The following is a 27,360-nucleotide window of genomic DNA, read 5'->3' on the forward strand; positions in this document are numbered from 1 at the left end:
CTTGAACTGAGATATGAATTTGCATTTGGCAGAACCCTCTCAAACTGGTTCACTGCTCGTAAGTCTTCATTGTTGTTGATTCAGGTGATAGAGCCTTGCCTAGACTTTCGCTTGCCTGCCAGATGAATTGCCTTTGCGGCCAAACAATTAACTTAGCGGTAATAAAGTGCGCTTATTCTTCTGCTTCGCACAACCTCTAAAGGAGCAAGGATCAACAGAAACAGGATACTAACGTGCTTGTGCAGGTAGCCATTTTATGCTTCATGTCTAAACGCTATTAACGTGGCTACTTCGGTTGACTGAGCGGAAAGAGCAAGCTGATTCAGTCAAATGAGATTACTTGGTTTTACTTCTGACATCTTTGTCCGTTGGTCAAGAAGCACTCTTCAAGTCAAAGTGCCATGCTCAATCTTCGTGTCGAAATCATTTAGCGTGAAAATAGATTAATAGATGAGCAGACTGCCAGCTAGTTTAGTACAAAGGCCCACCCTAGAATAAGTTGTAGCGCGCAGCGTACTAAGCACAAGAGCCCTGCTTAGTAAACAACAGACGGCAAAACACTGGTAAAATAGGGTCGTTCCATCGCACGAACAAAGGAGATCCCCGAAATGAGCCGAATGCGCATGTCTATTGTTAAGATGAGGGGTTATTACGGTGAACCCGACGTATTCCTCAAGCAGTTCTTGATGCGTGGTAGCTGCCTGAGTCTTGTGACGTACTTTCTTGACAAACAAATGGGGTAGTCAAACGAATCATAAATCACCGGCGTGCTACTGTAGTTTCTTTGCATTGTGAAGACTATCTTTACCCTGCGAAGAAAGCTTATAAATAACTAAATATTCTCCGGAACCCAATGCCAGCCAGATTATCTCACTTAACTGCAAATTGAATACATGCGTCATAATTACCCATAGATTTACGGATGCCTGTACAATATGGTCATGATTAATTCTATGATATCTCCCGTAAGAGTGACAATTATTATTATTATTATTATTATTATTATTATTATTATTATTATTATTATTATTATTATTATTATTATTATTATTATTATTATTATTATTATTATTATTATTATTAATATTATTATTATTATTATAGATTTAGCTTGCCGGAGACGTACTGACGAGGCCGTATATCGGTTTACCGTGCCCCTCCCATGCAGGCGTAGTGGCCGCGATTGCATTCACCACTGCCCATGCGATTACGCGCTAGTATGCGCAGGGGGGTCCGGCAAACTGTTGTGCTTCTACGCCAGTACGTCTCCGGCAAGCTAAATCTCTCCAATATTATTATTATAGAGAAATTCTGGTCTTTTCCTCAATACCTCAGAATTCCTACGAAATGAAATTGGTTACAGCTGCGTGCGAATACGACGCTGTGCTTAATTGAAAGCATGCCCTTTACAACGCTGTTAATGCGCTTCGAAGCTCATTAACGGCAAAAATTCGAAGGCAGGCTTGCAACGGTCGACATTTTCTATCATTCGCGTGAGCGTAGATCAACGAATGGTAAAATATCTCAAATTTCAATTTCTGATCAAGTTCAAACGCTCATGTAGGACATCCATTATTTAAACCACTGTTAAAAAATAAGTTATGCCTCATTCCGCCGAAGCTTGAGAGCCTGGAAATGCAGTGTGGCGACTTTTTTCTAGGGTTTGACAACGGAGGGCTCGTACACTTTTGATGTCTTTTGAAGACTGAACAATTAAAAGAAAATAGGAATCATATAATTATTCAAAGCTTCCACAGGAAAATCGTTTCTCTACTGTGTCCAATTAAATGACGTGCAGAATAATAAGGCTGCCTTCAGAACTTTAAAATGAATTCTTGCCATTATGTACTATATAAACTGAATTTTTGTTTTATTAAATAGCATCTAGTGGTCCGGGTATGAAAATTCGAAACGTGTTGGAGAAACACTGAGCCAGATTATCACAGTGAAAACATGCTAAAAAGCCAGCCGCTGAAGCCTCTTTTGCTGAAGAAGGTAAAACAACATTTCGAACATGAATACGTAGAAGCTTAATATGCACGAAGCTTCGCCTGATGATAGTTCAGGTTCACTAAGTCGTTTTAATGCATTAGTTTAAATGAATGAACATGCGCCATCTGCCACGTGTCATTCGTTCAGGGGAGAAGTAAAGTACTTAAGCTGAGGTTAAAATAGCAGGCCTTGCTTCATATGAGTCTTGAAAAGATCCTCTGACTACCGCGCTACAGGGCCAAGTATGGACTACTGTAATGTTTCAAGGAGATGAGCATCTGAAAACGTTCAATTCGCCTTCATGATTACTGGCCCGACGTTTTCTTTCAGGGTCAATTATTAAGCGTGAACACAAAGAAATTACATTATTTTCCGAATCACTAGTGTCCATCTTATTTCACATGTAGGGGTCTTCAATCATGCAGTATAAAGGTTTCTTTTTCCAAAATGCTAGATGAGCAAGATTACATAATTGTAGATCTTCAAGGACCTGCTAACCGTGGAGGAACAATACTGATTGTTTCATCAATATTGTGTGTGTGTGTGTGTGTGTGTGTGTGTGTGTGTGTGTGTGTGTGTGTGTGTGTGTGTGTGTGTGTGTGTGTGTGTGTGTGTCTGTGCGTGCGTGCGTGCGTGCGTGCGAGACAGTACACAATCGGTCTTAAAGTCTTAAATACTTTATGGTTGCAACGTATTCATTTTAACTTGATTGGATTAACTGCACAATTGAAGACTCAGCAACGCCAAAAACAAATATCAACCGAGCATAACACTCTATGACGGGAAAATTCTGCAGCCTTTAATATATGTCGAATATTTCAAAGAAGGGCAGAAATGATGCTGCGCGTAAGGGTGCTCAGCAATCTAATTGGTGTAGTTGTTATATGCCTTTCGCAGCCGAACTCTACATTCTTCATCATGGGCATTCCGGCCTGGTTGCCAGTGCTTGTTTTCCGCATAGGTATAGGCATAGGTAGGGGGTTTAGGGATGAGGTTTTAACGAGAGTTTCCGATTAGTGGTCTCTGTATATTTTCAATATGGCTTTTTGTTACGAAATGATATTGTGAACGCGAAGATACTTGACAGCTGCAAAATATAAACGATGGCATTTGGGGCATTAGAATAATTTATGAACGTGCCAGATACCATGATGTAGTGAAGAAGCTAGCAAAATATGTGTTTTTTGCTAAAGTATTCTTCACTATGTGTACTTAAAGCAAGCGAGAACTGGGACAAAGAGTTTCAGCCCCTCGCAGAAAGCATTCGAAGTCTTGCACTGAAAGTTTCAATTAGTTTCTTAGAGAAACCCCATGTTAATGCTTGAACACTGGCGCTAATTGCAAATGGGAATTGCTTTATCTCTGGATTTGTCTTCGGGCACTGAACGACATACAGCGCGTGCGTTCCCCAATAGAGGTCGATTGGGGCAAAATTCACAGAGAGAGAGAGAGAGAGTTCAGGTAGAGATCAATTCAATATTCTTCGACTGCTTTTTGACCTCCCGACAGCTCGATTGAACATTATATCCAGACAGAGTGACAGAATGCAAGTCCATAGCAGCACAGGCCGCAAATCGAACTCAGGCGAGTCTGAAAACAATCTTGCGAGATCTGCAGAGTGCAGGAAAACATATTTTCGGGAGCGTTTGCGCCTAATGAAATATCCGCTACAATTGGGTCACACAGAAATGCCTCCCTGTATGTAGCCGCTTCTGAAGATGGCGAAAGTCCCGTTCTTTCAAATCTCGGTCCACAGCAAACAATATATATGAATCGACCAAGGAGGAAAACAAGCTAGCTACAGAGTATGTTGCAGTTCAGAAAGAAATGATGCATATGCTTCGTGCCATTAATATGTCGTTTTTTGTGGCATATTCTTACCCCAGGCTAAAGTGGCGGCGATACGTGATGGAATTTTCATGTAGGCTTAATGCAAGCCATGATTCACGTCTCCACGTCGATTTAGTTAAATCGTTGCTTCGCCCAGCCTTCACTGCTGCCGCAGGAATGAAGTAGGAAGACATAGGTTTGACACATCCTTCCGTATGCACTTTGGATTCACTGTCCAACCTAACGACCCGGTAACATTAGGAACCTTGCATTCAGAACACAGTCTATACCCGAGACTTGAGTTCTAGAGTTAACTATCACGGGTGCTACAACACGGTGCTAGCGCAGAATGGCCTGAAAACTATACGTATACCGCAGTCTGTCCAAAACAATCGAAAACCATCTACGTAAGGCGTCTTTCAAAAGAAATAAACGTCTGTGTCCTGTTTGATGCAAAACCTGATCTCTTTTTCACACACACACAAACGCACGCACACACACACACACGCACACACGCGCACACACACACACACACACACACACACACACACACACACACACACACACACACACACACACACACACACACACACACACACACACACACACACACACACACACACACACACACACACACACACACACACACACACACACACACACACACACACACACACACACACACACACACACACACACACACACACACACACACACACACACACACACACACACACACACACACACACACACACACACACACACACACACACACACACACACACACACACACACACACACACACACACACACACACACACACACACACACACACACACACACACACACACACACACACACACACACACACACACACACACACACACACACACACACACACACACACACACACAAACACACACACACACACACACACAGACACACACACACACACACACACACACACACACACACACACACACACACACACACACACACACACACACACACACACACACACACACACACACACACACACACACACACACGCAAGGCTAACAGAACTAAGGTATCAGTTTCAAGGTGCAGTAGAATTAATGCGCCTAAGAATTCACCTTTCAATAGGCGCCTAAGTGATAACCGTACTGGCACTCTGACCAGATTAGGCACAGAGCTTCTCCCGGAAGTGACTCATTACAAACCAGGCATATATCAGAATCAAGATCATCCATAACACTATTCATGAAAACGTTTCGGCGCAATAAAACAAAACAACTATCGGTACAGCACAAGTACAGACACAAGCAGCGGCGGCGATTGGCAGAAGCGTTTCTTATGACTTAAATGTGTGGAAACACACCAACCTGCCAAATGAAAGATTTGCAGCTACGCCCTTGTCGTTGTTGCTTCCGCCACCGCCGCAGAGCAAGTGTGGGAGCCACAAGTGAGTCTCGTCCTTTTATACGCTGCTGGCTGGCGCTGTCGTTATTTTGCGGTGCCGGTCGCTGTTTCTTGCTTGTTTAGACCAACAGGTATAACGCCGTAAGCCTGGCCAAGAACAGCAAAATGAAGGATTTCCAGTTACGCCCTTGTCGTTGCTGCTTCCACCACCGCCGCTGAGCAAGTTTGTGCTCCAAAATGCGCCAACATGTCCTACTCGCTAGCACTCTGCGGAACTTCGCGGTCACAAGCGAGCATGACCGCCTTTTAAAGCCTGAACTCTGTTTTTTGTTGGCACCTAAACACATATGTCAAGAATTTCATACAGCCTCCGAACGGCGGAAATAAAATTTCATGAAGGCATTTTGCCGTTCGATACACGTCTCACACTTGCACCCTATAAATATGGGTGATAGGTATTCTCATGCATAAGTCAGTCAGTTCAGTCGTTCAGTCGTGTCCGACTCTTCGTGACCCTAATGAACCATGTCACGCCACGCATAGGGCTTTCTTGGCAGGAAATAGTGGAGTGTGTTGCCATTACCTTCTCCAGTGAATCACATTTTGTGAGAACTCTCTGCCGTGACCTGTCTATCTTGGGTGGCCCTACACAGTAGAGCTCACGACTTCATTCTCATGCATAAACCCCACATAAAAAGAAGCCCTTTCCGTCTGAATAAGAAATCCTGGTATTTCCATGCTGCTGAAGGTGATAACCATCCGTTTCCGTCAGAATGAGGCTTAGAAAGCCAAATGAGAGAACATGCCCTTCTCGGAACCTTTCTGAGCAAAATACGTCATTACTATCTGCAGAAAATGGTTCCCATCTGTCGGCGCCTGGCTTGAGAGGTAGACATGCGGGGTATAGTTTCTATTCTAGAGTTCTTTTAATTGTCCTGGTTGCTTACATAGCATGGGCGTGAAAAATAACAAATTTGGGCCTTTGTGGGAGATTTAAATAGAGGGCTTTATTTCCCGAGGTAGAAGGAGCTGCCCACTTCCTTCTTTTCTGAGCAAATTTATGCAGAAATTGCTTTATTGACAAATCGTTGCTATACATATGTATCGCAGATATCAACCTCTGCCCAAGCATTGCTTTGTTGCTGGCTCTGAACGAAGTTGGAATTCGTTTCCGATGTCATATAGAAAAAATAGCATTGAATTTTGAGAAGTATTGTATGAGGAAAGCTGAATTTTTGGGCAAGTTGTAACGTATTCCAATGACGTTAGCGAAGCAACAAGGACTGTGCGGTATGGCGCTTGTCTGTGTCTCCATTGTGTGCTTCCTTAATGCGATGCAAACGCATTACCGAGTATCGCTTTCTGAATTTATTCGGGCTTTTTGAAGCTTTTACAACAACTTTCTCCTTACACAAAATGTTGATAAATAGGATTTTATTTTATGTTCGGTATAATTACGTTTGAAGACAAAGGGGAGCGAGGAAAAACGGCGTGTCTAGGATTCGAATTCATTTCAGCGATGCGGATTAAAAGTGCTACAGATTCGCATATGTATATTTTCCTGAAAGAAGATATTCTAATGAGAAATGCTTTTCACTATAGTATACGACTTCTGCACAAAAAGGGTTTTCATCCATCTTTTTAATTACTCTATCTTTTTTACCTTTTTTCGCTACCGCTATTTTTCGTTACCCTCATAATTACTCACTTTTACCCGTGCTTTCCACATTTTGAAACAGAAAACCACATCACCATTTTCGCGTTCTAGAAATCCTTATTTTGAAATTGTAATGTAGTAATAGTTTTTTTTTTTTTAAGGATTGATCACTGGTAGTTGCCACAGAATATCAAAGTATAGAGTGATGCTCTCTCATAAGGTTTCAGAACAAGATCGCCGCCACGCCAACTCTGCGGTTAGACGGACGACCCAATTCCAGGCGCTGCCCCTGGGATTGAACTAGAGTCTTTCGTCTTGGACTCTCTCCATTTTGGACTCCTTGGAAGACACGGCCGTAGCAACCTCGCCTTCCGAGGAGTCCGAATGTCGACATTTAGCGGATCCTTCCACTACCATGTTCTTCAATGTCTGGGCGATTTTAAACGCTCAGCCCCATTATTAAAAAAAAAAAAAAGCATGTGCGAAAGATGAAGGTAGTAAGCTCAGAACTATTTTCATGCGTCATTAATCTCATCGTTAGGCGGTAGTAGTGCATTACATTATATCAATCTGGACTGCACCTTCCTCACGTTTGGTTGCGGTCAAAACTTCAGCCATAATGCCTAACATCTGTGCAATAATTTCTAGGGCGCACCTGCAAACACAGGCACCAAATGCAACCAGACGGCCTTCGGTATCGAGCTCCCAGCATAATTCATGACAGCATCTGCGCTTCACGCAATCCTAGTCTTATTGAAGAGAGACGCTTGCCTTATGAACCTGTCTGTGCTGAGTGGATGTCACATGTAAGAGGCCAAATACAGAGGCTTTTTGCGAAAGCGAAAAGGAATACGTGGACCAACGAAAGATTAAAAAGATGAAGAAGAATTAGTCGGTGAAATTGCAAGCGTTGACTGGTGAACAGAAGACAATGAAGACGACGATAAGGCTGACGTGTATCAGCGCGGAGGTTACAAAAAGGCGCGATATGGTTGTTGTTGTCGCTGTAGAAAGAAGGAAAAGAAAATGCACGGGCCTGCTACTGGCTCTGTAGCTGAGCCAGCCTCGCTGCCTCGTGCAGACAGAAGAGAGAAAGTAGAGAAGAAAGAAAAAGAAGAGGGAGAGAAAGACGCGCGCCGCAACAACAGCCGCCGTCCACCGCCTAAGCAGTGGTGGGTGCAATGACGGCCTACAACAGATAAAAATTCGGTGGCTGGCTAGCCCCCGCCGCAAGTGGCGTTGGCCTGCCATCCCAGCCCCGTAGGGCTAGGAACTACCCCGCGATATGGAGAGGCAAGGGGGTGGAAGCCATAGAAGCAGAGGCTCCGGGAGGAGAGAGAAGCCTTGGCTGGGGGTGAGCAACGCAGACTGCTGTACCGGTGTCTTCATGTTCTACGGCACTGCACCGTAGACTCCCTGCTGTTGTCAAACTGGTTCCGGGGATAGAGCTACAACTCAGCTACCTGGAACGTCTAGGGTGCCCCTCCAAAGCTCGTACCACTGTACCCCTGCATTACCCAGGAGGATCACCTCAACACCGCCACGAATGTCAACGTTGCTTCAGCCCACGCTTCAACGGGAGTTCGTATGTTGCAGCACGGCCGGTCTCGAGGGAGAGCGCTCGCAAGCGCGCTCTCCATCGAGACCGGCCGTGGTTGCGGCCAATAAAACCAGCTAATTGCAAGCCGAACGCCACCTCGACGCAAACGCCATTTCCTGGACCCACGAAACGTGTCGCCCGCTTCGAACTGTAAGCTCGAAAGTGGAAACCTATCTCTTCGTGTGAAGCATCGTGTTTATCATTAGGCTTACCCCGCCGGGGTGGCGCAGTGGTTACGGCGCTCGACTGCTGCTCCCAAGGGCGCGGGATCGAATCCCGGCCTCGGCGGCCGCTTTTCGATGGAGGCGAAAAACAAGGCGTCCGTGTGCTGTGCGATGTCAGTGCACGTTAAAGAACCCCAGATGGTCGAAATTTCCGGAGTCCTCCGCTACAGCGTCTCTCTTAGCCTGACTCGCTTGAGGACGTTAAACCTCACAAAACCAAACCTATCATTAGGCTTTGTAGGTTGTGCTCGTTTTTGCTTGCGTGCGTGCGTGCGTGCGCGCGCGCGCGTGTGTGTGTGTGTGTGTGTGTGTGTGTGTGTGTGTGTGTGTGTGTGTGTGTGTGTGTGTGTGTGTGTGTGTGTGTGTGTGTGTGTGTGTGTGTGTGTGTGTGTGTGTGTGTGTGTGTGTGTGTGTGTGTGTGTGTGTGTGTGTGTGTGTGTGTGTGTGTGTGTGTGTGTGTGTGTGTGTGTGTGTGTGTGTGTGTGTGTGTGTGTGTGTGTGTGTGTGTGTGTGTGTGTGTGTGTGTGTGTGTGTGTGTGTGTGTGTGTGTTAAATGTGCGTCCGTGTGGGTACGGCTGGCGCCTAGTTCATGCTTTCGGCCTGAGCGTTCTCCGGATATCCGTGAAAAAGAAACACGTGGCGAGCCTGCCAGGATTCATTTTCTTCTTTATTTTCTATTTGTCTCGGATCTTTCGGATGCCCCGACGGAAGACTGTATGGACTTGGCGAAGACATTGGAGGTGGCTCTCAAGCTAGGGCTAAGGAGAGAGGAGGCGATGAGTCTCTATGAGCAAGAAGTGAAAAGGCTAAGAGAGGAAATAGCACAGGCACGTGCAGATGCGCGTGGAGCTGCGGAGCGAGAGCGTGAAGAAGCGCGTGAAGCAAAGGACGCAGAGGAACACGAGGTTATAATAAGTGAACGAGAGAAGTTTTTGCTATGGAAACAGCAGCAGTTAATCGGAGAGCGCGAGGGCAGCACGGATGACGATCGGGGCTCCGAGGTACAAATAGGAGCGCCTAGATCGACGAGAGTTTGTCCGAGGAAGCTGATGGCTCCTTTTAATGACAAAACAGATGACTTGGACGCATATCTGCAACTATTTGAACGGATAGCTTTAGGACAAGGTTGGGAGTGCTGTGAATGGGCAACAGCATTGAGTATGTGTTTAGTCGGGGAAGCGCTGAATGTGTTTGGTAGGATGCCTGCGTCTGATCCATGAATTACGATCAAGTCAAGAAGGCACTTCTCCAAAGATTCAGGCTAAGAGCAGAGCGGTTTCGCGAGAGATTCCGCACTGCGCAACCTGAGAATTCCGAAACCGCTAAGCAGTTTGCTTGTCGGCTAGCCAATGCGAATGCGAATTAAATAACTCACTTTCTGTCCCAGTCCGGTCCGGCGTTCCGCAAGGGTCGGTTCTGGGACCACTCTTATTTTTGATTTGCATAAATGACTTGCCTTCCTGTGTTTCTTCGAAAATTTGCCTTTTTGCTGATGACTGTGTCTTGTACCGTAAACGTACTGATAATTCTGATGTCCTATTAATCCAGGATGACCTTAATAATATTAGCAAATGGTGCAGTAAATGGTACATACAATTAAACATTAACAAATGCAAATCAATGAGGGTATCTAGAACTAATATAACAAGTCCTATGTAATGCTTAATAACGTCCCATCAGAATCTGCAAAGTCATACCGTTATCTTGGTGTAATTATTACTAGTGATCTAACCTGGAAATCGCATGTCAACTACATCATCGCTAAAGCTAATCGTACTCTTGGATACATTCGCCGTAATTTCTCCCTTGCACCGTCATCATTAAAATCATTAATGTTTACAACATATATTCGTCCACAACTCGAATACGCCTCATCTGTTTGGGATCCCGGTCAAGCAACACTCATACACTCCGTTGAGGCAGTACAAAATCGCTCAGCCCGGTTCATCTTAAATGACTATAAAAGAACAGCCAGCGTTACTTATATGAAAGCATACTTACATCTCCCGATGTTATCAACTCAAAGAAAACTATCCCGCCTCTCACTTTTTCATAAAATATGCTACCATAACTCAACATTGCACTTCTTATGGGTTCAACCACCATCCTACATTTCATTTCGCCGTAACCACAGTCGAAAGGTCAACATTCCACACTCAAACACAATAGCCTATTCTAACTCGTTTCTTCCCCGCACCTGTACTGATTGGAATAACCTGTCGGCATATCTAACAAGTATAACTGAAGAAAAAAAAATTATATCCGCGCTACAAACTTTCTTGTATAGTATTCAAACTTATTGTATGATTATTTGCTTTTCTTCATTGTATACTGCTTTGCTTATGGTATTTTTATATTATTTTTTTACACCTATGCCGCCGTCCTAAATTACCCATGTACCGAGTTGTTCTTTTTTTATATGCTTTGTTTTTCAGATATTTTTTACGCTTATTGTATTAACCTTCTGTTTATATATATATATATATATATATATATATATATATATATATATATATATATATATATATATATATATATATATATATGCTGTATGCGCCCCTCCCCTCTGCAACGTACATCTGTACCCTGAAGGTATTTTAAATAAATAAATAAATAAATAAATAAATAAATAAATAAATAAATAAATAAATAAATAAATTATTTCGATGGGTGGCTTGAGATGTCGGACACACAAAAGAGTTTTGAAGGCGTGCGTGACAAACTGGTGACAGAGCAGTTCCTTGTATGCTGCAGTCCAAACCTAGGGGTATTCCTGAAAGAAATTTGTGTTCATTAGAAGAGGTTGCCGAGAAAGCAAACCAGTTTCTCGAAGCTCAAGGTCTCAGGAATATGAGTAAGGGGAAGGAATAAAATGAGAAGGTTTCAGAATTAAATTCAGCAAAACCAAGAACCTCTGGCGGGGTGTTTAAGGTGGCAATCAGATGTTTCTTCTGTAACAGGGAGGGACACCGTGCAGCTTACTGTAGATCTAGTAGTGCAGCCCGGAGGGGGTAGGTCGCGTGTTGGGGGTGTAACAGGAGCGGGCATACTGTTGATGAATGCGGATATGGGACGCAGGACCGAGCTGCATGTGTTGTTAATTTAAAGAAAGAATTTATCACACCAGCTAAAGTTCCACAGCTCAAAGAGGACCGAACGCCACTGGGCAATGGAATGGACAGTAGAACGGCGAAGTCAAAAACAGCAATGCCAGTGGTGGACAAATAGGGGACCGTCATATATTGGTACTTAAAAACCGTGTAGCCAATACAGTTTCGGTTCGGAGAAGCCCAGTGAGGGATGAAGACCAAATAGGGGAAGCGTTCGCTGTCACCCTGGTGAACAGCACGGTTAGGCACCTGCCGGAAGTCAGGATTCTATTGTCAACCCCCTATTATGCCGGAGAGCTATTGGCAAAATGCGTAGAGCAACCAATCTACGTTCTCATCTTGGGAAATATTCCGGGTGCAGGAAGCGTCAATGACCCTGATCTTCAGTGGAGGATGATCGATGTTGGGAAGCACTAAAACGAGGAAAGGTGCACGACTAGCCAGCAAGGGGATGGTGCAGTCAGTTTTTGGTAGGTTGAGGTGGTAAAGGGTGGCTGTTCCTGGCCCTCGGGGCTGGGACGGTAGGTCAACGCCGCTTTTGGCGGTGGCTGCCAGCCACCGAATTTTTAAATAATCACAGGGGTAAACGAGACGAGGAAATTGAGAAATTAAAGCAAATGATCGAAAACTTAACGGGGATAGTCGAACCGCAGCGGTCCGAGATCCAAAACTTAAAGAAATCACAGAGGCAGGCAACACCTCCTCCGCAACAACCCATTAGACAAACGACCTCCCAAGCGGTACGTCAACAGCCGCAGGGACAGGATAAGATGGTCACAGAGCCGTCCCTCCCACCACCGGTGAAACGCAAAATTCAAGACACCGACCCTATTCAGGCTATGGAGAAAAGGATGGAAAATTTGGAAAGGTTAGATGCCAAGATGAGTGAATTTATGAATCATATCAACATCCAAATTCAAGCTGTCCTCGGGGCAGTTCAGAAACAGGCCGAGGAATGCCAAAGGTTAAGGAATGAGATGGCCGCCATAAACGGGTGGCAACAAAATATAGAACATGTCGTCTCGCAACTGCAAAATGGCCAGGCGCGCAAATGAAAATCAAATCTGGCAGTGGAACTGTCGCGGCTTCCGGCGCAAGCGGCCGATTCTGCAACAGTACCTTTTGCTATTAGATGAGACTCCATTGGCAATTGCTCTCCAGGAAACCGGGGGGCCCGCAAAATTGTCGGGATATCAGTCATTTCATAGTGGCAGGGGAGAGAAATCCTCGGTCACAACACTCGTGAAAAGAAACATTGCAGCCATTGAACACGATCTAGAGTCGAGAGAGATCGAGAACGTGTTTGTAGAAGTTTTAACTGGAAAACAGAAAGACCCTAGTCTATTCATTCTAAATTTATACAGCTCACCCAGGCAAAGGAAGGTGAGGTTCAGAGCTCTGCTTCGCAAGGCCCTCAAAATTTCAAACAACCAGCCACTGTTGATAGTGGGGGACTTTAATGCACATCACCAGGAATGGGGGTACCCGCACCAGTGCCCAAAAGGTAGACAGCTGTGGGAGGATACGCATGACCTATGGCTCACTTTGCACACGGACCCCGACAGCCCAACGAGGGTGGGCAATAGCGTCAGTAAGGATACATCCCCAGACCTAACATTCTCGAAAAACGTAAAAGGTCTAGAATGGCATAATTCGGATCAAAATTTTGGCAGCGACCACTACATAATTGTCTCTACACTGAGGAAAGGCGTTAAAACACGCCGGGCTCGCGCACCGGCCGTCGTTGAGTGGGATGAATTTAGAGATATGAGGAGGGCTCAGGAACTAGAACCCATCAGAAGCATCGAGGAATGGGCGACGGCGCTCAAATCGGACGTTAGAGAGACAACAAAATTGCTCAAAGGTGATAACGCCCCGGAAATTGCGGACAGCCGTCTTCTGCATATGTGGGAAGCTAAGCAGAGCATTGAGCGTCGTCTCAAAAAGCAGAAATGGAACCGCAACCTCAGAAGAAGGATTGCGCGACATAATAAGGAAATCGAAGACTATACTTTCAAATTATGCGAACAAAATTGGGACAAGTGTGACGAAATGGAGGGGAGCATGAACCTCTCCAAGACTTGGAGCTTCCTCCGGCACTTGTTCGACCCAGACAACTCGAAGACGCAATCTGGTATAAGACTGGCAAAAGTGAGGCACGCTTTCGAAGGGAACGATGACGATTTCATGAACAAATTAATTGAGACGTATGTGGGGGAAACTTCACGAACCCCACTTCCTGACTATGGTGGAGCGCCTAACGAGGCGCTGGACGCCCCCATCACAGAAGCGGAAGTGAGGGCGGAGATTGTAAGACTTAAAACGAAGTCGGCTCCAGGCCCTGACGGAGTAACGAACAAAATGCTCAGGAACCTAGATGATGACTCCATTAGGTATCTAACGGAGTATATGCAGGAATGTTGGGAAAAAGGCGAGCTCCCACAACAGTGGAAGACGACAAGCATTATTTTAATACCGAAACCAGGGAAGCCTCCTCAACTAGCAAATTTACGACCAATTTCCTTAACCTCATGCGTGGGGAAATTGATGGAGCACGTCGTCCAGACCAGACTGATGAATTTCATGGAGCAGGATGATCTGTGGCCACATGAGATGGTCGGGTTCCGTCCTCACTTGTGTACGCAGGACGTCATGCTCCAAATCAAACATGACATAATAGACTCAAAGTCTAAAGATGCGAAAGCAATTTTGGGGCTCGATCTCACGAAGGCTTTCGACAACGTAAAACATGAGGCGGTCCTGGAAGGGCTGAACAAAATTAATGTAGGTACCAGGACATATCGGTACATCAGGGACTTTCTGACGGGTAGAACGGCCTGCATGAAGTTCCAGACGCTGGAATCCCCCACAATAGAGCTAGGGAGTAAGGGTACGCCCCAGGGATCAGTGCTGTCCCCCCTACTCTTCAACGTGGCTATGAGGGAACTCCCCGAGCAATTGGCAAAGCTCGAAGGATTAAAATTTAGTATATATGCGGATGATATCACCCTTTGGGTCAACCGGGGAAGTGATTCGTGCGTCGAAAACCTGCTCCAAGCCGCCACCGACATTATAGTCGATTACGCGGCAGAGAGAGGCCTAGCGTGCTCGCCGCAGAAATCAGAATTGTTTATATACAATCCGAAGCACTTAAGGTGCAAGGCACCATCGGAGATCAAAATTAAAGTGGCGGGTAACGAGGTACCAATGGTCGAGCAAATCAGAATCTTGGGCTTGATTCTCCAGTCACACGGACATAATGGCGAGACCATCAAGAGGCTGGAGAATCACGCGATGCAGACCCTGAGCCTAATTAGGCGGGTGGCCAACAGAGGCCGAGGGTTAAAGGAAAAAAATTTGATGAAACTGATACAGGCCTACATCTTCAGCCGAGTGAGCTACGCAACGCCGTATCTAGATTTGAAAGCGGTGGAAAAAGAAAAAATTGAGTCTCTAATGAGAAAATGCGTAAAAAAAGCGCTGGGACTGCCCATATGCACATCCACAGAGAGACTGACGGCTCTAGGGGTACACAACACATGGGCAGAACTTGTGGAAGCGGTGCGAACCTCTCAAATTGAGAGACTTAGCACCACGAAGACAGGAAGAGTCATTTTAACGAAAGTTGGAATAAATCCGAATAGGGGTCCCACAGTCAAGGTGGAGGTAGCTGGAGAAGTCAGACAAAATTTGGTGATTCCCCCGCTGCCAAAAAACATGCACCCGGAATATAACAAAGACAGGAGGAAAAAACGAGCCGAAGCATTAGAAATTAGATTCGGCGAAATTTCGGAACATGAAGTGGCCTATGTAGACGCGGCGGGAGGTGGTGGCAGTTTCACGGTAGCAACGGTCGTCAGCGGCCGGGGCAATCCCGTGACAGCTGCCACTTTGCGCGGGCGGAGCATAGAAATAGCCGAGGAAACTGCGATCGCGTTAGCTTGCGTCGGAATGGAAGCGAAGTTTGTCATAAGTGACAGCAAAACTGCCATACAAAATTTTAGCAAGGGCAGGATCTCGCCCTTAGCAGCCAGAATCCTAGGCCAGAAAAAGTTGGATAGGAAAATTCAAATAATTTGGACTCCTGCGCACGAAGCCGTCCCCGGCAACGAGGCGGCCCACAAGCTGGCTCGAGATCTCTACCGCCGAGCCGCTACAGGGCCACTTGATGACCGAGGAAGCGGAGAGCGCATGCTAAAATATGGACAGATCACGCAGCACTTCAGATTGGATCGTAGACTGGTACCCCCACCAGACCCGAAATTAAACAGCAGACAAGCAGTGGCGTGGAGGCGACTGCAAACTTATACATATCCGCACCCGGTTATGGCGAACCACATGTTCCCTGAGGCTAGGAGTGACAAGTGCAATCTTTGTGGGGCGAGAGGGAAACCTCGACCACATAATATGGGAATGCCCGTATTCTCCCAGGAGGACGAACAATATAGGCTGTAGAGACACCTGGGAGACCCTGCTGCGCAGCTCGGACCCTGAGCTCCAGCTCCTACTCGTCCAACTGGCTGAAGAGGCTGCTGGGACCCAAGACCTCCCGGCCTGCCTCTGAGGCGGCGGCACCCGCCCCTTGACCTGCGTGTCGGGGGGTGGGTAGATCACCTTATCTGTTGGGCATTAAAGTTTAGTCCATCCATCCATCCATGTTGTAGGCCGTCATTTCACCCGCCACTACTGAGGTGGTAGACGACGGCTGTAGCGGCGCGCGTATTCCTCTCCCTATTATTTTTTTCTTCTCTACTTGATTGATTTATAGGAAGGAAAAGGCGCGGTAACTGTCTCACTTGTTTTCTGTGAACCGCGCTGCAAGGGAAGGAAGGAAGGTAGGAGTGAAAGTGGAAAGAGAGAAAGAGGAGCCGTAGTGGAGGGCTACGGAATAATTTCGACCACCTGGGGATCTTTAATGTGCGCTGACATCGCACAGCACACGGACGCCTATTCATTTTGCCTCCATCGAAACGCAACCGCCAAGGTTGGGTTCGAACCCTGGTACTACGGCGCAGTAGTCGGGCGTCTTTTTTTCTCTACTATCTCTCTTCTGTCTGTTGTTGTGGGTGTGAGAAGAAGGCAAAGAAGATGCACGGGCCTGCTACTGGCTCTGTAGTTGAGCCATCTCTGCAACTGAGCCAATAGGACGTGAAACATCTGGCCCACAGACCAGTGACAGCTCTTAACATACAGCTCTACATCATTACCCGTTTAGTTTTGTGATGAGATTACGCAGTCGTGTATGTCATGTGTGTCTCGTACACTTCACGTAGTTTGTGCGGCCACTTTGGGTGTACGTTCGCGTAGGCTGTACGTTCACGTAGGTGTACGTTCATGTAGGTTGTACGTTCACATAGGTGTACGATCCCGTAGGTATACAGCCACTTAGGCCTATGATCACGTAGGTGTACGCAGCAATAATTGCGTACAGCAGTCTCATACAAATATTGTGCAATTTTTCCAGTAGGGTTGTTTTTTAGATTTTGATAAAAGTGAGAAGATCAGCGAACTGTGGACGTGGTTCATTCGCATGTGTCGATAACGTCTAAACTTGTTCGTACAGAATGAGCTCAAAAAAGTGCATAAACACACGCCTTGGATGACTCGGAAGATTATTCACCGTAAGCGACATATAAAGCGACGAAACGTATGAACCATCAGACTATTATTATCAAAACGCTGAAAGAGAACTTTCAGCATATCTTTAGAAAGGGTTTTTCTACGGTGACATAGTTAATTGCAATGGTCCATACATTTTCTAAATCCTGATATAAAAATGGTCAATTTGATCCCGTTTTTATGGACTTCAACAAAGCATTCGATAAGGTTAGTCATGTAAAACTAATCCATAATCTAAGTGACATTAACCTCCTGGATATTTTCATTTCATGGATTGCCAATTACTTCACTAATAGGGTAGAGTTTGTTTCAGCAGATGGCGGCAGCTCCAGGTGTCTTCTATTCACCCTAAGTGTGCTCCAGGGAAGTGTCCTGGGGCCGTACAACTGTACATAAATGATATTGTTACCGTGGTTGCCCCAGGAACACAAATTCGACTGTTTGCGAAAGATTTTGTGTTGTTCAAACAAATTTCGTGCGCAGGTGACTAATATGAACTTGACACGAGTTTAGACAACGTACTTGAATGGTGCAATGTTTTTTCAATATCTGCTAACGCCGAAAAAACTGTATTCCTCCAGATAACACCTAAAAAGTAGGCGTTAATATATTCTTATAAACTTAGATTATCACCGCTAAAACAAGTAAATAGCTACAAATAGCTATGTTTGACAATAGCGAACGATCTTTCTTGGAACTTGCACATAGGCAAGGGATGTTAGCATTCCGTAAACTAATTTCTAAAACATAAGCTTAGAAAAATTTCCCCAAAATGTACAACTCTTCTCATATTACGCATATATCAGACAGAAAGTTAAATATCCATTGATAGTATGGGACGCCTTTACTAAACAAAATATCAACAAACAAAAAAAATGCAAAGAAAGACTGTTAGGTTCATTTACTCTAAATTCAAAATGTCATATCCTCCTACTTTCTTCATGGCGATTAACAATATTGAATGACTTGAAGTGCGAAGAAGAAAGTGCGGCCTTGATTTTCTGTATTCCCTACATAACCTTAAACTTGCTTTAGGCCCTTCCTTTTACTTGACTCCTCTAACCATACAACATACCTGACATAATTACAAACATTCTCTAACACCATATTTAGCGAAAACTGACTTTTATAAGTTTTCTTTTTTGCCGCGCACAGTATCTGACTAGAATAATGCAGCTTTGTCAGAGCATGAGTGACATTTATGATTTCTTATTTCCCATATCTGTTCAACATTCTTTTTTTAATTCTTCCTGAACATTTATAGATCAGTGCCTGTCCTGCTTGGACTCTGTCGTGGTTTGCAGTGTGCACAAAAAAAGAATAATTTAAAAAGACAGTCGGTATCGAAGATATTTCTCTAAGTACAACAAAAATTACCGGCTTTCAGATGGCTTCTCGGTACACTGCAAACGAAAAAGAAAATTAGCTTTCCTCGACTGACGGTAAGGCAATAAGGCTATTCCGCGCAGCAATACTCTCTTTGCAATAACTGGGTCCGAACTAAACAGATAAAGCTGCAAGGCTTTACGTAGAGTTTCGAGTGCCAAGTTGTCATCACACTGGCATTTCCGGAAGAAACACGCCGCTCTTCGGGATACCAGGTCCCATTCTTGTTATCTGAATGGCTTCGTGACCTTTCGACTCTTGCTTGTCGTTCAGTGATCTTTGCAATAGGAAAAAAAAAAATGAAATGTGATTTTGAGCGGTATGGCCATTTAGACCACTTCAGCTGTCTCGGTCTCTGAGGAAAAAGCAATAATGGTTGAACCCGACGAGTGCATTTCCGTGTCTGTCCAGGGCAAAACAATGAAACGCTATGGTCAGCAGGAAACTGATTTGGCCTAGTTTTCTGGATCAGCGTCGGTGCCGGTTGACCTACAGCATTCACGCTTCGGGGCCTCTTCGATCGCACTAAAAGACTCCTATTTTTTTGTCTGCCTTAGACACAAATGTTTGCTTGGAGCATTCGGCAAAAGCATTAGTTCATTTACGCACGTAAGTGCACATACCTGACTGACTTATGTGCATTGAGTTATTAACCGGGTCTACTGTTAAACTCGGCTAAATATATGTGCTGCATCCACCATTGATACGCACCCATTCAAGTTGCAGCTCACAATAATGTTTTCGTTGAAAACGGGCTCGAGGGCTGGTTTTTCTAAGGTTGGTCCTGAACTCGGTGGTTAATTCACATGAATTAAATAAAACGTAGCACTAGTGAATACAAAATAGGCAAACATCGGTATATGTTTACTGAGAACGAAATTCTCAGGCGAAGAAAGGAGCGTTGCGTGGTCGTTTTTTTTTTTTTTTCGTCGTTGGTAAGCTTAACCCGAAATCCTCTTGTACCCCGTAATTCCCGTCCAGACGATCTTATTCGGTTTTGGTATTAGAAATCAATCAGCTCTCCTTGGAGGTTGTCTGAACAATTTGTTACTTTCATTATTCCGAGGCCATGAAGCCTAAATACTCTGTCACTATAGTGAAGGACAAAAAAAAATGTCACTGCGAATACAAATAAATTACACATCTCTTCATTTATGCATGTCCAGAGAGATTTACAGCAAGCTAGAGGCCGCCAATAAATTAGCGTAACCTTAAAAATAAATATATGCTTGATATTTTATCTTATGTGTGTACGTTTTAAAACGCAAACAGAAGAGTTTAGCATGAAGACCCGAGCACTTTGTGATGATCTAAACAGATGGGTAAGGTATTTTAAAAATTTGACTTTATTTTGACCTAGTTTCTGCATGTGTATTTGTCGCTAGTAGCTGAATTTTATTCATTTTTGGGATGCCACGTTCATCCAGTTAACTGACCCACTAGAGTGCTGCCAAAAACCTGGAAGTAGGCCGGTTTTTTGTGCATTATGCTACTGTCATTGCATTTTACGCTGCGTGAACGTGTAGGTTCATTGATGATTTGCACAGGGAGCAATCCTATAAACCGCTGTTAGAATTGTGAAGGTCCTCGATCAGATCTTCGCGAGGTACCCGTGTTTAGAAGGTAAAACGGAAAAGCCATGGGTATCTACAAGCTCTTTATCACCCATATAAAGGGGAGGCTAGCGTTTGCACAACTGCTCTTGAAGAATGAACTGCTTCGTCAGTACTCGAACCTTTCCTTATCTCTCAAATGGAATCCAACAGTCATTGTTTTCTCACTTCCTCTGACTACGTGGCGACTTCAATTTTTCCTCGTCTTTATATTTCGCACGCGCATATTGTTTTCAGCGAAGTGTTATGAGTGCACGTGTTGCCTCTGCGTTGCCTTTTTTCGCCGCTCTGCTTGCCTCGTCTTACAACATCGACTCAGGCACGGTTCCCACATATTCGGGCGCCACTTATCAAAACTTTCATCGAAGAATTCGGCCTTGTGTCGAGCAAATCAATTACTGTGGCTACATTATAAGCCCCAGTTTATTGTAATGGCAGTGCAGTTTTATGTCTCGAAGTGAAAATGGCTTTTCAAAAAAAAAAAAAAAAATCGACATCGCCAAGGTTCTGTCCCTTTTTTCTGCTCTCAAGTTACGAAAATAGCCCACAAATTTTAGTAACGAAAATTGTGGTCTAAGAGAAGGAGAATAATTATTTGTAAACATTTGCAGCTTTTTAAACTGACCGTAATTTTGTCAACGTAGGCGCGTGCGGTGTTTATGGATATTTAAAGAATTTTAGCCATTTATATTCGTTTTGATGACTGAACATGTAAAATAATAAAATATAAAATGTAGTGATTTTGAAAAATGCTGCATCAATTTTGTTTTCTTCTCTAAGAAGAAATAAACTTCGAGAGTTGTTACATATGCTAATCTTTACATGGAACGTGCAAGATTGTTTCAGCAATTATTCAATGTTTCTATTAAGACACATATGCGTATTTTTACTTATTTTACATTCTTTGAAGGTCGGTGGGCGCTACAGAGAAGAGTGTTGAACTTCTGCACATTATCTTATGTTGAAAATAAAACAAAAAGTAAACAAGCATTTCGAAAGGCGAACTTGAGTCTGGCTGTGTCATAAATGGAGAATGAGGAGGCGGGTTAATGGTTGAGGCGGGAATGTTGATGGTTACCGGAAAGATTGCGTAGTTGTCTCCTTACTAAATTACTATTTTCCCTCTTTTTGTCTATTTACTACTACGATGATTTGTTGTAGTGGTCTAAATACAAAGAAAAAAGTGGTCTAAACTATAGACATGCAAACATTTATTTTTTTTTTTAACTGGCTACCCATAGAAGAAATCATATATTCACTGAGATGCAAACGAGTTTCTACTTATAGCAAGTGCGCCGCTTAAAATTAGGCACTACTTTTCAAAAAAGGAGTAACGTCTTTGACCAGGGCTGTCATAAACCGCATGGCCTTGCATTTAGTATTTCTTGTTCTCGAATGTGTATTTTCCTGGGAAAGCTTAATACTGAATTTTAAATTTAAATTATTGTCTTGAGGAACAGGTTGTGTGTTCAGAAGCTTGTTTTGCTTGGTAAGAACCCTTGTTTTTATTCTCTTGGTTCAATTGCGCTCGGACACCTGGTGTACCTTTTTTGTGCCAACTTTCGACAGTCGCTTGACCTACTAAAACTTTCAGGGGCGTTTGATGGCAGTGCATAAGAGAATCGCCTGTTGCTAATGATCCGCGTCACAAGCGGCAATCAGCGAAAGAGCAACTCTCTTTGTCGCTCTGGGCTGCAGGAAACAAGCCACTACACTGACCGGATAGAGCCCTGGGAACTCTCTGGAGACCCGCTTCAATCGAAATCGGTAGAGGCAAGACAATTTATTGTTCCCCTAAGAGTAACTGCGAAAACCCGGTTTCTGTGGTTCGAAATCAAACGCCGAGTGTATAAAAGCTAACTCAGGTAGGTGTTTACCGCAAGCTTGGTAAACGACTATTAAATGAACATAGCGAAGGATGAGAGGGAAACGTAAGCCGGAAACTCAACTCTGAGGAACGCAATAACCTATCAGTACACCTGTGAAGTATAGTAAAAAAAACAGAACAGGGCTAACATGTGTAAGCAAGAACATTTTACTATCTAGACAAAGGCAGGAAAACGTCTTTCGCATTGCGAGCACTGTAAAAGACGTTAAGGCTACGGACTAAGAACGAAACGGGTATACACAGAAAAACTCTGCAAATTGAGATGGGAGCTGGGAAAGCAGGTTCATGAGCTGGGCTTTAATATCAGCCCGGAGCCCTTTTGCAGGCAAGACCTCATCCCAAGTGAATTAGCGCAAAATGTTTATTGCGTTCTTCAGAGTTTCGTTTCCGGCTTACGTTTCCTCTTCATCCTTCGCGAATTGGGATGAGGTAAAGTAAAAGCTAAATTTTATTCATTCGTTCTAAGGCCGCCACAATATTTTCTTTTGCCATTTAGGGGCATACGGGTTCTTAGAGTGCGTGTTAGTATTCCAAATACCCTGTAATAAGACCGTTTCCTTAGGTGATGGAAACGTTCTTCGCCAAAAGTAGCTGACTGTAAGTCCGACCCTCAAATTCCTCTTCCGTCACCCTTTTACATTATGGTCTCTTCACCATCCCTTCAGCCTGATGCGCTTGCTCAGCTTTTCGAATTATCACCTGGTGATAGCGGCACGAAGACAATGAAACCTTTCAATCGAAACTGTTCATTGAAGGAGTTTGTAACCTCAAACGAATACGGTGGCCACGACAGCAGCACCTGCAGAAAGCGGTCGTCCCAAGAAAATTACCTTAGCCTAGATCACGCAGAATCCAAAAGTGAACAACTTTTGGGGTAAAACGTGTGTGTTTAGAGGGGGGGGGGGGCGATATATTTGTCTGTTAGATTACTGAGATGGTTGTGCCAAGCAAAAATATGTCTCACGATATTTGGCCACCTCTAGCTTAACAGGCAAGCAAAGAGGTGTTCGCCTTCGTGCACTGATATACAGTAGTGCGAAAATAGAATTCGGTTTCCCACCTGTTAATTTTCGTGACAATGTACTGCGGGATAGACTGCGCAAAGCACTATGTTTGTCAAGAATAATTCGTTCCTTTCTCATTTTCTTTCAAAGGATATTAAGTCAATGCCAAAAATAAATTCGTAAATTAGCTACGCTGCAGAAAAGCAAGACACTTGCCGTTGCAAACTTTCCGTCGAGTGCTAATGCCTTCGATCTATTCCGGAAGTTCAAGGTGGGAAAAATGTATACCCTGAGGCTGATAAAACTTTATTTACAATAAGCGGAAGGAATAGAGGAAGTCAGCTAGCCTGCCGCAGGCCCATTGGACGGCATTGTGAGAGTAGCAACTGTTGGTGCCATTGAAATCACAAATAAATTTATACACCAGCGTATTATCGGTTGCAACCATTTTCAGATTAATACGTTTTCTGGTGCATGTTTAGCGATCCATTGAAGAGTTTCTTAAGAGGGAAAGCTGAGGGCGCTGCATTCCAGCCACCATGGGGGCGCAAAGAATCATGGGCCGGTGTCCTACTTGATGCGGGACAGTTGGTTTTTCTCGGGTGCACGGAGTGGCGTTACTATAATGTCTCCTTTTCTTCATCATAATCATCATCTCGAGGAGCGAGCGAACGTAGACCGCAAAAGCCATAGTAGCGAAGGCGTAAAAGCAGACGACGCCAATAAAAGGTTTCTATTTTCCGAAATGCCACTAAAAACGTCCTAAAGTAATGGGCGACCATAAATATTTTCAACATGTTTTTTACCTTTCAAAGTGTGCCTATTAAGTGTGGAATATTGGTATGCGCGCTGCTCAAAACTTAGCCAACCGCAGAAAGAGTCATCGATTATATCGGATAAGCTTCATACAGAAATGCTGTGTCGCTCTCTTTTTGCAGCCTATAGTAAAAATATAGAATGCTAAGACATTTTTTATTGCAGAACAACGTATATTTTTGCATTATTTGTGGCCAGAAGTTGTAGTTTTGCACTCGGTAGTTCTCCGGGCCATGATGCTTTGGGCGCCCGTGGTGGTTAAAATGGTAGTCAGGAAACTCCGTGTAAACTCCCATAGATGGTGGCAAAGCAAAGCTTTCCCTCTTGGTAAGCGTAAGGAACTCTATGCGCTTAAAGCTACTACTTTGTGATATTTCTACACAGCATACGGAACAAATATTGATTAAACAAAAATCAGCTGCGTTATCATGCCATGAAAAAATTACAGATTATTAATAAAAAGCGTATACAGGGTAAGGTCGAGTGCCGTTTGCTTAAACCTTTACCCAATGTTGATCCCCTGTTTCAATATATATACCTGGCGCTCCAGCTTACCTAGGCCACGGGTTAAAATAATAAATATTTGAGGTAGTCTAAGAAAATCAGTTTCATAGTTGCCGGCTGTCTTATGCACCAGAGACATCTTTTTGTTTCTGAAATAGATAGGTAAATAGCTTAATTTCTTCAATTACGTAATAATGACTTTGGGCAATAAATGTTATTTGTAAAGTTGCAGAGCACCTTCAGAAACACTCATTCCATTTATTAGCTATAAAGAAAGCCTCAGGTGTATCTTTTTTCCGAGCTCCAAAGAAAGCCCGCGAATTACAAAAACCATCTCGCGATCATACATCGTTGCGGTTTTGAAAACTTGGACACCAAAAACGACGCGAAACACAGGGGCGCAAGCCGACAGCCTTAATTGTACTGCAGTATACACGCACCCCGCCGGGGTGGCGCAGTGGTTACGGCGCTCGACTACTGTTCCCAAGGATGCGGGATCGAATCTCGGCCTCGGCGGCCGCTTTTCGTTGGAGGCGAAAAGCAAGGCGCTCGTGGGCTGTGCGATGTCAGTGCACGTTAAAGAACCCCAGGTGGTTGAAATTTCCCGAGTCCTCCACTACGGCGACTCTCATAGCCGGCGTCGCTTTGGGACGTTAAACCCCACAAACCAAACCAAACCAGTATACACGCATGTATAAGCTTCGCACGTCAAAATTTCCCAAAATACAATCAAACTCAGCACTGTTGCTATCATATTGTTACCTGGAAACGCGGGACCAAAGTGATGGGCTCACTTACGAATACGACGACCGAGGAACACGGGCACGACAAAGCGTTGAAAAAGAGGACGACGCTGACAGAGTGGACACTGCACGGCTACTGAAGTCTCAGCGTCGAGTTCAGCCCATCTCGCGGTGCTGTTACATTAAGTACATCCCCGTAACATCTTGGTGGAGGTCGCGGGTTCGACACAATCTGACGCTGGATCTCCGCAGTGGCCGTCACCTCGGAACCGTCACGATGACAACCGATGCGGCTCCATCTACCTCCGCAACTCCAACTGTCGTCGTAACCCACCCCCGTGACCCTGGCCCATTCTGCGGTACAGATGAGGTCGATGTCGAGGACTGGCTTTCGCTTTATGAGCGTGTTAGCCAGCACAACAGGTGGGACGCCACGCTGATGCTGGCCAATGTCATCTTCTACCTTACTGGCACGGCACGGGTTTGGTTCGAAACGCATGAAGCAGAAATACCCTAATGGGATATTTGCAAGCAAAAACTCCGTGACTTGTTCGGAAAACCGGTTGGCCGTCAACTCGCCGCCAAGAGGGACCTCGCCAAACGTGCCCAGACATCTACCGAGCCTTATATTACGTATATACAAGACGTTCCGGCCCTCTGCCGAAAAGTTGATAAAGACATGCCAGAACCTGATAATGTGGGGCACATCCTGAAAGGCATAGCCGACGATGCCTTCAATCTTCTACTCTGTCGGGACTGTGCTACGGTTGACTCAGTTTTGCAGGTTTGTCGCCATTTCGAGCAGGCCAAACACAGACGCATTGCACATCGCTCGATCGGCTCCCCAACACTGCCCCTACCTCCACGTGCGAGGATCTGCCGACCCTAAGGCAACCTTCCAACACTGAAAATATGACACGCATCGTGCGTCGTGAACTAGAAGCGCTCGCTCCTGCTGCATCCAACCCGCCCTCCTTGGACAGCAACCTAGCGACGATATCCCTCATTCAAGCCGTCGTCCGTCAAGAGGTTGCCAACTTGGGCGTCCCCTGTAGCCACACCGTGGAACACCACAGTTCGAGCTCCGTCCCTCCCATGTTCGCCACCGCTACACACCGCAACACCTACGCGCCACGCTACCGATACCGCAATCCTGATGAGTGGAGCACCCCTGACGACAGGCCGATCTGTTTCACGTGCTCGCGTATTGGCCACATCGCTCGCCACTGCCGCAGCCGCTGGACATCACCACCTAGACTTTTTCCTCACGTTGACCGCTACTCCAATTACGGTCACCCCAGTTTCATGCCTCGTTATGAGCCGCCCCGCACCGATACTACTCCGCCTCCTCCTGTGTCCAGTCGGTCTCCTTCCCCGCCAGCCCGCCGCTCCCGTTCACCTCTTCCTAGCCGCAGTTCCTCGCCATCCTCTGCCGGCCGCTTCACAGGAAACTAGCCAATGCAGCTCCCGGAGGTGACGCTGCATTGGTACCCCGACCTGGAAATCCTCTACTGCCCATTTCTTCGCCCTGTAACCTCCTCTCCCTGTTCGTGGATGGTGTTCCCGTCTCTGCCCTCATTGACACTGGTGCCCAAGTCTCGATCATGAGCTCATCGTTTTGCCGCCGCCTCAAGTAAGTACAGACCCCCGCCGCTTCGCCCACCGTTCGTGTTGCCGATGGCAGTACTGCTGCCGTCACTGGGCAGTGCACTGCCCGAGTCACCCTTGCCGGTCATCACATCCCTGTTTTGTTCACCGTCCAAGACCAGTGCCCTCACAATGTGATCCTCGGCCTTGACTTCTTAACGGCCCTTATCGACTGCTCCAGTGGCCTTCTTCGTTTGGACCTACCTGTCTGCTCAGAACATCCTCCATCTGCACCCCGCCTTCGCTCCACTGAGTTCGCTCGCCTGCCCCCAGACTCTGCTGTTTACCTACCTCTGTCACCTTTCCCGCCTGTGCCTGACGGTGAC

The 27,360-nt window shown here is 45.2% G+C and overlaps 1 pseudogene; it reads left to right on the forward strand.

The window, feature by feature from the left end:
• The first annotated feature begins 9,420 nt into the window (after nucleotides 1-9,420).
• LOC146191554 (uncharacterized) lies at nucleotides 9,421-12,288 on the forward strand (annotated as a pseudogene).
• The last annotated feature ends 15,072 nt before the right edge of the window (nucleotides 12,289-27,360 follow it).

This window comes from Amblyomma maculatum, chromosome 4 (genome assembly GCF_055883805.1).
Source record: "Amblyomma maculatum isolate TAMU_Amacu chromosome 4, ASM5588380v1, whole genome shotgun sequence".
Taxonomy (NCBI): domain Eukaryota; kingdom Metazoa; phylum Arthropoda; class Arachnida; order Ixodida; family Ixodidae; genus Amblyomma; species Amblyomma maculatum.